We start from the raw sequence: 15,537 nt of genomic DNA on the forward strand, positions 1-15,537 counted from the left end.
TAGGTATTCAGGATTCATGGTTTTCCTTGTGATATTGTGTCCGACAGGGGTCCACTTGCCATGTCACTTCCTGTTATATGTTGTACCTACCTCTTGTTTCTCAATCCAGATCCCTTTACTTCCTGTCTTTGTGTGGTTTCGCTCCATCGTCAGCGTCTGCCCCACCGCTGATTGTTTCCACCTGTTCCATGTTATCATCTTGTATAAATTGTCCAAGTAAGTATAGTATTAGTAAAGTAAAGTATTGTTTTTTTACACTTTACATTTGTTTCTGGCGTCGCACGTTTGAGTCTTCCATCCCTGTGTCCGAGGTCGTGACACATAATTAATACTTCAGAACTTACTCACAATTCATAATTCCTTAATTGTGACCTCATTTGGCATATTTTACTGAATTTTGATTATAAAATCATAATGTAGTTAGCTTTTCTATCCTAACGTTTTAATGGGTATCAATAGGATTCCATAAACTTGCTAGGCCGGCATTTCAATGCCTTTTCCAATCCAAGTATATTCATCTCTTTCCTTTACAGAAAGACAAAACTGTTTCCTTGTCGCTCAAGAAATTAGACGCTTTTGCCGCAGCCTTCATTTGTGTTTCTATTACGTCAGTTTGCTTAAGCTGTTCCTGCACTCAGAAACCAATATGGAGATGTGTAGATGTAATGCTAGCATATTCAGCTTTCTCATAAATCCAAATTGTTTATCCATGTTTCTAAAATCAGGCTATGGTGTTTACATGCTCAAACACAAAAACAGGATACTTACTAGAGTTGGTTATAGTTTGGGTTTGAACAATTCCTGTTCCAATTCCGGTTCTGCTTATGGTATTTATAAAAACCGTTAAACAAATTCATATTCATATGTGCAATTGTGCTGTACATCCAAATTTGATGTAGTCGCTGTGACATTTTCTCTTCACTTTGGCTTAACGTTTCTAATAAAAACATTACATAAAAGCAAAGAATGATCAGTAAAACCAGCCGGGATAATGCTGCTCTCATCAATTTTTTCTGAGATGGGACCATGTGTACCGTCTGCTTTCTGCATGCATCCTCCTCCATACATCCAGGCCATGGGAGTGGACCAGCTGCCTCAGAGCATTCTGGGACGCTGGATGCGGCTCTGCTTGGTTACGATCTAAAGATGTATTTTCTGTACAGTTAAAATCCCCTCCCAAGAAAAAAAATCCTCTGAGGCACAGCCATTTAAAACTTTTGTAAAAACATCTTCCTCTCTGCACCGATTTTTGGACCGTAAATATTAATAAAAACAGCTGTAAAAAGGTCAAACCGGGCTTTAATTAAAAGCTTGACCTCCAGTGAGACTGGAGTAAAAGTAGGTGCATTATAGGAATACTACAGGCAGCAGTGTCTCTATGATTCTCTTGCTCTGTGTGATATAATTAATTAATAAATGTATTCTCTTTTTTAATAACTGACAGCTGCACATGTTTACATAGCTCATGTGAAGAAATGTTAGATACCATATGTATTAAGCGTCTTTGAGTACCTTTTAAAAGTAAGAAAACTAAAAAACTCAACTCACTGTAAACTGTTTTAAGTATATCAGGGATTATTTTGAGCTGTGACTGAAAGCATGAAATGGGAGGGTCCTTTGCAGGAACGTTCAGCCCCCACAGGATGTAACGTGATGACCCCCACAGGAAGTGAATTTGTGATATTGTACGGCTGTTTCTTGTAAACGAGGCCAGTCTGTGAGATCGACAGCGAACTGTTTAAATACGGTCTGTGGATTGATTGATCAGACAATAGCCCTCAGCTGAGAATATTTTCCATGCTTGTCTTATCATATTAATAAATATATTGATTTAAATAGAAGTTTACTGGATTGATTCGACATTCAAGCTCCGATTTCTTCAAACCTTTTCCTCAACATCTGCCATGACTACACATTGCTACCTATCACTTTTATCATAAAGGTATTGCTACTCACTAATGGGTATATAGGCTAAAACATAGTGTTAAATTTAGTATTTATAGTATTTAGTTTAGACTGACAGGAGTTCGGGTCTGAGAGAAAAAATTACAAATCTGTCTGCTACTTCAGCACCACGCACAGCATCTTGGATTTATAAATACAGTGTAGTTAGGCTACTGATACTTCAGTAGTTCGGGGCCAAAGATTCTAAGTTAGACTAACATATTAAAATTACTCTCTGTCTGTCTGTGTGTGTCTCTATACTGAATTAAACATGATTTTAGGTTTTAGCCTATATACCCATTAGTGAGTAGCATCACCTTTATGATCAAAGCGATTGGTAGAAACGTGTAGTCGTGGCAGGCGTCCCCATTCCTATTCTGCCTCTAGCCTCTTAACGGGTGGACGGCCCGCCGGCGGCCCGTCGAGGAGTTTTATTGCGCCTGTACATGTACATTTTTTAATTCTGAAAAATAAAATAAAAAATTATATTTTTGGAAAGCTTAGAATTTTGTCTATTTTAATATTGAGATGAAAATCACAGCAGGTACAATCAGCTCCTAAAACTAGCAAGTACATTCAAAATCATAACTTTGAGCCCACTTACCTATAAAGCCTCATAAATATCCTCCTTTCAGCAATATTTTGAAAAAGACGCTCATAAGCCATTGCCAGATGTCCACATGTTTGTCTCCGGTAAAAAGATATCCACTGTGAACATCGTCACATCGATAAAAGCCCATGAACAGGTGTCGCAATCTGTGAAATCAGCTGATCGATTTTTATATTGTGTGATCATAAACAGTCATAACTTAATATCTTGTGCGCTCATCACGGTTCAGACATGTCCTGGTTTTAGGGCGGGCTCTCAGGATTAGATTGACACTTCATTTGAGCCAATCGGAGCTTCGATGGGTTTTTTACAACTTTCATGAGCCAATGAGTGTTAACTTGATAAGAAAGTGCCCGCTCTCTTCTTTTGTTACAGACTGACCCAGGATCAGCTCAGCATCCTGGTGGTGCACACATCTTATAGACATTGAACATTAGATGCGTCACTTCCCATGGTTTGTTTTTTCAAAATGAAATTTATTTTCAAAATTATATTTATCATTTATTGTTCAGAAGAAAATACAAAAAAAACATACAAATATTAGAAAAAAAATGTGTTTATACTTCACTTACTCTGTGTGATTACTACTAACAGGGAATATGGGTATATATAGTTATTTATAAATAAATACAAATAAAATGTATTAATAAATATTATAATATGTACAGTACATGTAGATATTGCACAGTTGGTGTACACCTGGTGTTACTCTTAGAAAAACCTGTCTAATGAATTAAGTTTTTATCCCTTTTTATCTGAAATTGGAAGTTTTACTTCATAACACTTGGTTCTATGTTTTTATTGTGTTTTCCAGTTCATACCTACCAGCTATACTTATCTTCAGGCATCTTTTTCAACAACGAACTTCAGACGGAGTGTATTTTCTTCAAATTCAGTATATTCAGACCACTATTACTCAGTGCCAGAAGCACTTGGAGTGATTATAAAAACATAAAGAGAGTTATCTTTTGAATAAGACCAAAATCATGCAGCTGGTGCAAATGGTTGAAGAGCAGCTTTCAATTTACTTTGGGTATGTCGTTTGTAGGTATTCTTGGGTAAAGTCCCCCACCCCTTAAGAGGCTAGACTGTTATCTGTCTAATAAAGGTGAAAAATGCACTTGGCAACTTGCTGATGTTTTTTTTACCAGTTACAAATATAAACGCACTTGTGTCCATGAAGAAAGCAGAAACAGCATGCATCCACCATCACCGACACTCGTACACATACATTGTATAACAAAAACCACAACAAACAATGACTTCTGCATGTTGTTACAATAGTATTTCTTGTGTACAAATGCTGCCATCTTGTCTGCAGCCAGATCTTTTCTGGACATTTGACATGTACCAATTTTCTCATGTCTCAAATAATATTAACATGTAGTGCAAGGTGCTTCTCATTTGTCTTAAATATCTCCTTGTTTCCCTTACTTGTATCTTGTCAAGCCTTAGTCACTCCCACATAAGGTGTGAGGAACAGATGTAAGGAAAAGATGTGAGGAGAAAGGAATTGAGGAAACATAGGGAAATGTATGTTCCTGTCATGTGAAGCTACATCAGTGTTAGCAGCTGTGTATGCCTTAGAGTTTGTGTTTGTCCACATAATGGGATGTACTGACCCAATAATAATAAATAAACAGTTTGACACCGTATTTATACTGTGAGCAGATCTGTCCAATGAAAACTACTGCTCAGTCACCGAAAGCACCCCAGCAATGCTATATTAATTTGTATATTTGCTTCCGCATTTCTTGATAGAAATAATTTAGTACATGTTGTAGGGAAAGTTATGCAACTATATCTCACGTCAAATTATACTTTCTACCCAATCACTAAGATTTACAGCCTTATGGCATATTCACTATTGGTCGGCGCAGTGTGAAATGACGGCATATAAACTGCAATTTTTTATTTTGTTTTTGTAACAAATCTGGAAGCTGCATCTCTCCAAAATGTTCTTGCATGTGTCAGCTGTTTAGAAAATGGGACTAGCTTAATCTGGTCATTTTGTGAAACACTCTTTGGACGGATCAGACTGACGTGAATTATACTCTTTGCATTTAGAACAAGCAAGACATTGGTAACATTTAAATTAACATGGTAAATTTCCCCATTGTGTGACTAATAAAGAATTTCTGATTTAGGTGATAAGTTTCATGAGGTCTTAAAGTTACAAAACCCAAGTGGGAAGCTGTTTAATCTGACTATTTGTGTAAACACATTCTGCTGAGTGACTTTCCCAAACACTCCTGCAGTCAAAGAAAGCTACCTCGCATGAGCTTTATAATGCACACATACCACAGGAATTATTATTAGAAGGATTGGTAAAAGTCTCATTGTCATTCTTCTAATCCTTCAAACCTATGCTCTCTTTTTCTCTCTCCCTCCGCTCCTCAATCCCTTGCTCGCCCCACCCTGCTCCCAGCACCAAGCTAAAACCCTTCATCCCTCTCTCTGTTGTTATTTTAGTCTCCACTGCACTCGTGCCGGCCTAATGAAGTGTGGATTTTGTGACTGGATCACATTTATCATTGACTTTGAGTTTAGTTTACAGAGCTCTGAATAATGTATTATGTATGAATAGGGGTTTAGAGTCTATCACAGTTTGATAATATATTCCTCCTTGAAGCCTTCCCTGAATCCTGATGAAGGGAGCGGAGCTTCTGCACAAACACACTGCATGTGCTGATGTGGCTGCTATACAGAAGGCAGGCATGTGTTGGGAAACAGATATGCCCGGATTCCTTCCTCATAGCCTCAGGAGAACTTTTTTTCTCCTCACTGATCTTAAAGAAGTTGACAGACGTAAACATACAATTGGATAGGCTATAAGAGCATGGTAATAATGTACATTAAACAAGTGGTTATGATTGTTTTCTCTACTTCATCATCTACACAGGATTCTACCTTGACCCCATCAAAAGGAAACACATCTGTAGATGCAGATGTATTGATGTTTAAAATGTATTATGTTGGCCTCACAAAGTGCAGATAAGTGCAGTTTGTTTTTTTGTACATGTTAACTCTAATCCATCAATAGCGGCAAGATCAAAAAGTGGCTGACTGTACACCGCTGTAGTTCAGCTTGAAAGTGGTATGCCACTATCAAACTGTCACACCGCTAACCTCTCCTGATGCATATTTCCCATGAGTAATTATTTGTTTTAATTGACATAGTTGAGCAACATATTGCTGTAAATAGAGGATTGTATAACATTAAGTTTCTCTCGTCTGACACTGTAACCGTAGTCTGACTAATAGATAATAGAAATTTAGAGCCCACTAACTAAATAATACTTGTATTATATTGGCATGTTTAATATTAGAATACGATCACATATTATATGAAACTCCATGTCGCCGAACATCAACCAGGCATACTTGGGACATATTAATTATTCACCATAAATACTTTGTCCGAGTTGCCTACTTGTTGCTATTGTGGCATTAGCAGTTTTCTACTGGCGTAGATATAACAGATGGGTATTTTTCACTATGATCTAGATCGGATAGATATGACAACGTGTGTATGTAATAATTACACCTGATAGCCAGTATAAAAAAAACAGTGTATACTGATTCAAAGCATAGTGAATAATAAATAATGTGTCACATATATGCCTGGTTAATGTTCTGCGATGTATATATAACCTGTGATCACGTTCTACTATTAAACATGACAACATAATACTAAGTAACTCACTAAATAAGTATTATTTAGTTAGTTGGCTCTGAATTTCTGTTATAGATTAGTTAGAATGGCTACTGTGTTAAACGAGAGAAATGTAACGTTATACTATCCTTTATTTACAGTAATCGCAAGGATCTTAGAGAGAAAGGGAAGGTTAGATATCGGTCTATAATTGGCTAAAACCTCTGGTTCAAGACTGGGCTTTTTTTAAGAAGAGATTTTATTTCAGCTTCTTTAAAGGATTGTGGTACGTAGCCAGATAATAGAGACAGCTTGATCATATTTAATAACGAGGTGTTAATTAAGGGTAAAACTTATTGAACCTCTTAGCGTGTGCGGGCCCAGCAGGAGTTTTATTGTGCCATGGACATGTACATTTCATAATTCTGAAAAAAAAAAAAAAAAAAAAAAAAAGTTACATTTTTGGAAAGCTTGTTTATTTAGCGTCTATTTAGATATTGAGATGAAAATCACAACAGAAGGTACAATCAGCTCCTCAAACTAGCAAGCACACTCAAAATCAAAATCATAACTTCGAGCCCACTTACTTATGATGCCTCATAAATATCCTCTTTTTAGCAATATTTTAAAAAAAACGCTCCTAAGCCATTGCAAAATGTCCACATTTTCATTTCCGGTAAAAAGATATCCACCGTGAACATCGATAAAAGCACATGAATAGGTGTTGCAATCTGTGAAATCAGCTGATCGATTTTTACATTTTGTTATCATAAACTGTCATAACGTAATATCTTGTGCGTGCAGCGCTGTCCAGGCACTTCCTGAATGTTAGGCGGACTCTTAGCGCTAGATTGACACTTCATTTGAGCCAATCGGAGCTTCTATGGTTTATATACAACCTTCATGAGCCAATGAGTGTCAACTTGATAAGGAAGTGCTCACCTTCTTCTTTCGTTGACAGGCTGAGCCAGGAGAAGCTCAGCCTCCCGGAGACGCACGCATCATAACGCCAATGAACGGCTGATCAGTTGGATATGTCATATGCTGTGTTTTTCTTTTTTACAGACTGTATTTAGTTTCAGAATTATATTTATCTAACCCTAACCCTATTCAAGTCAGAAGAAAATACAAAAAAATAAATTCGAGATAAAATCAGTACCCACGTTCATCAAATTGACAGTAAGGCCAATTTATCTTTCATTATCTTTCCATTGTTCACACTGAATCTTCGATGGTTTCTCAGATAAGCAGAAGCACATGGCTACTTAAATGTAGAACAACATCATCTGACCTTCCCCATGCAGCAACCTGTCAGGCCTCAGTTCCAACAGCCATATACGTGACCTGCTTCATCATTTTGAGTCACATTTACCACAGAAACACATTTAGATGTTTCTGTATGTATGTAAAGAGATAGTGTAGCTTAACATATACACTTACCATTAGTCATTTCTTTAATTAGGTCTTCTCACCATCTCCTCCGGTGTAAAGAGCTGGTTGCTGGCATTGTCCACTGACATTGTGTGACATCATGGGGTCAGACCATCACGGCCAACGTCTTTCAACCAAAAAGTCATACATGCCGGACCAAACACCACCGCAATTGACTGCTACCGGCTAATATTCAGTTGTTGGAAAATAAAAAGGATGAAATAAGAATCAAGCTAACTCAGCAAAGAGAGATCAGAGACTGTTGTGCCCGCATCTTGACAGAGACTTGGCTACATCCTAACATCCCGGATCAAGCTGTTGCTCGATATGTGGACTGTATAACGGTCCGAGAAGACAAGGGTTATAATAACAATATAATATGAATTATATTCAGTTATATGGATATTCTGTACTAGATATAGTCTCTAATAGAATAGTAGTCTATATGTTAATTTAAGAGGCACATAATTACATTGTGCATATTTTCTTTCATTATCGAAGGAAGATTCCAATAAGTTACATTCCTCTGCTGTTCTCCAGACATGTGCAGCAGAGTTATCAAAGAAACTGGCTGTACATTGAAAGCTCCTTCATAGAACAGGTGGTCAGTTTTAACACTGGTTTTGATCAGCTTTATGACACTTCAGGTCCTGCAGGTCTTTGATGATATTGTTGACCCTAACCCATTTTAAAATTGTACAAATGAAAAATATGTAAAAAAATCTCTCATCTGAATCTGTGCTTTATCAAGCTATATTAAATGGACCTGTAGCCGTGTTGAGTAAAAGAGTATTCCAATGATTGAGTGTCGAGTCAATAACAATAGGTTGCAAAGTAATGTGCGGGGGTTTAAAGTTATGAGGCTTCTGATGTGATTGGATGCCAGCAAGCAATTTTATCCAACAAGAAAGGTTTGTGTGAGCCATTAAAGAAATAAAAGTAGGAAATTATAGAGCTGAAGTGGAAAGGATGGACTACTGTTTGTTAAACTTGTCACAGTAATGGCAGTAGTCACGGTATGCAATGAAGTGACAGTTTCTCGATTGAGTGAAGAGCACAATACAGAGGAAAATGTAGAGTAGGTTTCATCACCAACGTGCGCCAGGTAGCTGGAAAGTGCCAAGCAAGTTAAAAGACAAAACAAGCCATGTGTCTCACTTGAACATAAAACGTGGCATTTATCCTCCTTCAGAAAATAAGTTGGGCAAGTCAATCAAAAAGGGTTTGTGTGAATGAAAGCTCTTCTCTCCTTTTCGTTGCACAATCAATGAGATGACAGCTTTCCATGATGTAACCTAGCAGTTACCGGTAACTGAGGTCTCAAGATCAATGTTGAAACGGAGTGACATTTGAGAACAGTGGTGACATGTGCCCAGGGTAGCGCTGCTGCAAGTAGGGATAGGAATCATTATGCTTTGATTAATACTACCATGATACTGATATGACTTATTGGTACTGAACATAATAGAATTGCCAGAAGTTCAAAGGGAGCTCATGTTGTGGCTACACAGGAGGTGTTTCAGCCATGTTTTTCAGTCATCTGTCTCACACACTTTTATTCTAATATAAAAAGGCTTTTCACTTGAGCTATACGGACAGAAATGCCACCCCAACTTGTTGTCTACTTTAGCCTTGACAGGCCATCTTTGAAACACCCAACCATAACCTTACCGTAAACTAAATGTAGCCCCAATCACAGAAGGCTGTGCTATAGGCTCACACTGTCTCCTTACATACCATCAGGTTATGTTGTAAATATTGCGACAGACAAGCATGATTAACAAAAAGCAGAAGATAAAGAAAATACAGAAGATTTTCAAAAAAGTCAACTGAAAAGACATCTAGTAACAAGGGTGAAACATAAATGACGAATAGACCAGGAACACTGGGACAGACAAGTATGTATAGACAGACACTAATCACAAGAACTTGACACAGCTGAGGGGGAAAAGGCAAAGACACAAGGGCAGGGTGAATGGACACAGGAGGATCAAATTAACAATAACAGAGGGAAAAACACAAGGACAGGAAGTAAGTTGTGAAAGTGAATATTTCAAAATAAGACAGGAAACCAAGAACATAACACTCCGTGTCACCAGATGGGCTGGGACAATAGAAAATGTGAATGTGCTCACATTAGAGCAGATCTAAACAGGTGATGCTTTTGACTGGCTCACATCAAACACAGCTCTGGCCGCTGATTAAGAGTTAAATCTGCAAATGGTTGCTTTGACCAGTGTAAGGTTCGCTGGAACCGACAGAACTGAACCCAAAAGCACGACACAGAAACAGGCAGAATATAATATAGTTCAGTTTACTCAGTAATCCAGGCAGGGTCAAATACCGGTAAATCAGTCCAAAAGGCAAACAAATCCAGTAAGGAGCAGGCAGAAGAATCGGAGTCCAGAAACAGGCAGGCAGGGTCAAAACGGGCAGGTCAGGAAAACTAAACAGGTACACTAGACGATCGCTGGAGAGCTTGGCAGGAAAACACAAGACAATTTGGCAGGGAACAAGTGGGAGAGAACTGGTATATATCCTCTGAGAGGGCTAATGAGGGAATGAGAAGCAGGTGAGGAGATGGGCTGTGGAAACCAGGTGAGGGGAATAAGTTGATTGCAGGCAGTGAGGATGAACCAGGATCTGAAATGACAAGAGAATTACTGACAAGGTGAAAACAAACTAATAGTGGGTGGAAAGCGTGACAACCAGAATCCTCACAGTGACTGGTGTTCTGTCAAATATCTCCAGAGGGAAGATGTGAAGCACAGCTGTAGAGCTCTGTATGTGGTGCACTGATGAGATGTTTGAGTAGATGTAGAATGAAGCGGAGAGTGTGTTATCAAAGATCAACGTTCAATGGGAGGAAGAGAGGAGAAGGAAGATCTTGACAAGATGAGAGCAAAGCCAACAGAATCAGACACAGCTTGCTCCTGAGTATAAGTTAGAAGTGAACTTCTTTCAAAACTTGTCTTGAGCATATAGAGCATCACTGTCAGGTTCAGTAATGACACTTGGCAGCTTCTCGTATACACAGATTGCCTCAAAAAACCCAAACTAGAGAGGATCCATCACCTGCAGCAATCGCAAGGGGGATGAGTCACCAAGCTCCCTGATGCTCCCTCCTTGGTGTGTGTTTGAGGTTAATGCTGACTACAAGTCTGAGATGTGATTAAGTGACAGAACTGAAAAGATGGCTCCATAAAAGTGATTAATAGTATTAAATTGTGTTATTTTAATTGTTTCACTGTACAGGGCATGCCATCTGAAAGGGAGTTATTTTTACTCACTGTAAAAATCCAAATTCCCACAGCTGTCATTTCATGATATGCTCAATATCCTCAACAAAGTAATAAATGTTTTATCTAAAATACCAAATTAAGGGATATGTCTGTCAATCACCCTAATCTAACTCTCTATAATCCCCTCTATCTCTATGATGATTAGGTTGGAATCAAATTTTAAGATAAACTGAAATTGTTCATGTCAACTGTGCCCACTCTAGCTAGCTAGTGAAGCTTCTAATCCTGCCTCCATTTGGAAGTGTTTTAAACACTGCTGGGTGATGAGCCAAAAATGCATTTCCCAGTTGCTCTGTTACTCTGTTATTGAAGGTAATCTACCATATAATAAACCAGAGATCTCATACATTTCATATGAGTCTTACAGCAGGGACCTGCGTCCTGCAGTATATTTACTAATATTTACATTGGTAGTTTACTTATTCATGTATTTAGCCTAATTAACTCCACTTCTACATCTGATGGAGAGAGGCAGCCACTGTATAATTCATTTAATTTCTATGCAAATAGAAATGGAAATTGGGTCCAATTAGAGATCTTTATGGGTGACAAGCACATATACACACATGCTACATATCCATATGAACACAGACACACACACAGACTGGGCTGAGAAAGATCGCAACAAGAAGGTAATTAGAGTCTGGGATCAAACCTGCATCCTCATTGATTATTCCCTACAATATGAAGAGCTTGCAGGTGTGTGTGTGTGTGTACATCATTAACAGTGCATGCAGTGTGAGCATGGGTGGCAGTAGCAGGCTGATCTCTGTGTTGTTGATTAAAGGATGAGTGGTGACCTTGACTCTGGTCTCCTGAGGCAGCGGTTGCTGATTCAAACCTAGCAGTAGTAAATAAAACTCATCACATTTCTTCCACATTTTTCTTGCAATTAACTCATTTTTACTTTCTAACGTCATGTCACCCTGTAATGATGCATAGAAAGAGAGACTTTCTAATTGACCGTTTGTTAGTGACACACTAACTGCACCAACATGCTCGACTGATGATGGACCGACACTCATAAACATCAGATTGCTATTCACTCTCAATCTACAGCATTTTTAGATCTCACCTGGCCATAAGATCCAAAGACGGTCTGGGGCTGAATCAAGTTAAGAGTTTGGGAACATTGTCTATCTGCGCTCAGTATTCTCCTAGCCAAAGTTAAGTCCTTGGACAACAACAAGACATAAGGGATGTAACATTATATATTTCTGTGTTTAAGTTTAATGAACTGCATTTATATAGCGCTTTTCCAATAATTGGGATCACTCAAAGCACTTTATGTATCCACATTCACACACATTCATACAGAGTCATACGACACCCTCTGTCCTTAGACCCTCGCATCGCACAAGGAAAAACTTCCTAAAAGAAAGATAAAATGGAAGAAACCTCAGGGAGAGCAACTGAGGAGGGATCCCTCTCCCAGGACGGACAGACGTGCAATAGATGTCGTGTGTACAGGATAAACAACATAGTTCAAATACAACATTTGACAGAAATGATGTTGTGTTGAAAAAGAGAAGGTATGGATGAATCCGGGAAAATGTCAAAAAGGCTTCCCGGTGTCCAGTAGGACCAGGGCAGTCGGCGCAGCCACGATTCTTGATCCTGAGGTAAACTTTATCAGTGGCAACCTGCCACATGAGAGACACAGAAACTCCGGGGATGATACCCCAGATGATGAGTTAGTAACATACATTTACATAAATGCATACAGATAGAGAGGGGAGGGAGGAGAGAGGAAGAGAAGGAAGAGAGCAGGGAGGTGTCCCCCGGCAGTCTAAGCCTATAGCAGCATAACGAGGGGCTGATCCAAGGCAAACCTGAGCCAGCCCTAACTATAAGCTTTATCAAAAAGGAAAGTCTTTAGCCTGCTCTTAAATGTGGAGAGGGTGTCTGCCTCCCGAACACAAACGGGTAGCTGGTTCCACTGGAGAGGAGCTTGATAGCTGAAGGCTCTGGCTCCCATTGTAATCTTAGAGACTCTAGGAACTACAAGTAACCCTGCAGTCTGGGAGCGCAATGCTCTAGTTGGTTTATAAGGTTCTATGAGATCTTCAAGATATGCTGGAGCCTGACCATTAATTGCTTTGAAAGTCAGGAAAAGGATTTTGGATTCTATTCCATATTTTCCCAGAAGCCAGTGCAGAGCAGCTAATACAGCAGTAATATGATCCCGTTTCCTAGTTCTTGTCAATACACGTGTCACTGCATTTTGGATCAACTGAAGAGTTGTAATGCGACTTTTTGGGACAACCTGATAACAATGAGTTGCAGTAATCCAGCCTTGAAGTAACAAATGCATGGACTAGTTTTTCTGCATCATTTTGAGACAGGATGTGTCTTATTTTTGCAATGTTACGTAGATGAAAGAAGGCAGTCCTTGAAATTTGTTTTATGTGGGTTGAAATCTAACAGTGAACAACAGGTGAGGGATGTGGTGAGAGTTAAAAGACAGATCCTGATCAAAGATGACGCCAAGATTCCTTATGGTGGTGCTTGAGGCCAAATTAATGCCATCCAGAGCTTCTATGTCATTAGAAAATGCGTTCCGGAGGCATTTAGGGCCTAGTATAATAACTTCAGTTTTGTCTGTGTTTAACATCAATAAGTTGCAAGACATCCAAGTTTTTATGTCCTTAAGGCATGCTTGAAGTTTAGCCAATTGATTGGTTTCATCTGGTTTAATTGATAGATTGGGTATCATCCGCATAACAATGAAAGTTTATAGAGTGGTTCCTTATAATATTGCCCAAAGGAAGCATATATAAGGTGAATAGAATCGGTCCAAGTACAGAACCCTGCGGAACTCCAAGACTGACTTTGGCTGTCATGGAGGATTTATCGTTAACACATACAAATTGAGATCGCTCAGATAAATACGACTTGAACCAGCTTAATGTGGTTCCTATGCCAACACAATGTTCCAGTCTCTGTAGTAGAATGTCATGATCAACAGTGTCGAAAGCAGCACTGAGGTCTAACAAGATAAGAACAGAGACAAGTCCTTTGTCTAATGCCAATAGAAGGTCATTGGTAACTTTCACCAGTGCCGTCTCTGTGCTATGATGAACTCAAAATCCAGATTGAAAAACCTTAAATAAACTTAACTGTTTTGCAACTGCTTTCTCAAGGATCTTAGCGAGAAAGGGAAGGTTAGATATCGGCCTATAGTTGGCTAAAACCTCTGTATCAAGACTAGGCTTTTTAAGAAGTGGTTTTATTACAGCTACTTTAAAGGATTGTGGTACGTTGCCAGATAATAGAGACAGGTAGATCATATTTAATAACGAGGTGTTAATTAAGGGTAAAACTTCTTTAAACAGTTTAGTTGGAATCGGGTCTAAAAGACAGGTTGATGGCTTAAACGATGAGATTGTTGAAGTTAGTTGGTCAAGGTAGATTGGAGTAAAACAGTCTAGATATAATTAATAATTTTATCGTACAGGTAATTTTATCGTACAGGTGACCATTGGTTTGTTTTTAGCTATATTTGTCTCTAATAATTATATTTTTATTGTTAATGTCATGATCTTGGTTTCTGTTTCCTGTTTTATTTTGAAATGTTCCCTTCCCCTTGTCCTCATGTCTGGTATTACTTCCTGCCCTTGTGTTTTCTGCCTTTCTCCCCAGGTGTGTCTCGTTCCCTTCATTAGTTTCCTCCTGCGTATTTGTCTTTCTCTCCCAGCTGTGTCGTTCCCTCATTTAGTGTCTGCGTATATATCCCTGCCTGTCTCAGTGTTCTTTGTCGGATTGTTATTCATGTTACGTGTTTGTTACCCGCCCATGTTGGCCCGTATCTGCCTGTTCATGTTCGGCTCAGCCTGTTCGTGTCCTGCTTGTCCCCTAATTGGTTTGTGTTGTTTTGTTACTTTGTATTTCTGTATGTTTATTAGCTTTTGTTAATAAAGCTCTCTTTTTGGTTAAAATCATCATCCATTGTACTGCATTTGGGTCCTCACCTTCACCGAACCGTGACAGTTACAGAAACTCATGAAGTCGTCACTACTGAGAGATATAGGAGTAGAAGACTCTGTAGAGCTGTGGCTCTCTGTCAGCCTGGCTACAGTGCTGAAAAGAAACCTGGGGTTGTTCTTATTTTCTTCTATTAAGGAAGAGTAATAAGCTGCTCTGGCATTACGGAGAGCCTTCTTATACGTTTTAAGATGATCTAACCAGACTAAACGAGATTCTTCCAATTTAGTGGAACGCCATTTACTTTCAAGATTTCTCGGCTTTTGTTTTAGTTTGCGGATTTGTAAATTAAGCCATGGAGCTTTCTTTTTCTGTTTTATGATCTTCTTCTTTAGAGGAGCGACAGAGTCGAGTGTTATTCGCAGTGAGGCTGCAGCGCTATCAACAAGATGATTCATTTGGGAGGGACTAAAGTTAGCATTAAAGTCCTCCATTATATTGATATTGAGTCCTGGTATTGAATTAAGTGCTGATGGAATCACATTCCTTAAATTTAGTCACAGGATAGGTAGGTAGTCCAGTAACAGGACTTCAAAAGTTATTAAAAAATGGTCTGATAAAAGAGGATTATGTGGACACACTGATAACCTTTCAATTTCAACACCATAACC

The sequence above is a fragment of the Cottoperca gobio genome, chromosome 10 (genome assembly GCF_900634415.1).
Source record: "Cottoperca gobio chromosome 10, fCotGob3.1, whole genome shotgun sequence".
Classification (NCBI taxonomy): domain Eukaryota; kingdom Metazoa; phylum Chordata; class Actinopteri; order Perciformes; family Bovichtidae; genus Cottoperca; species Cottoperca gobio.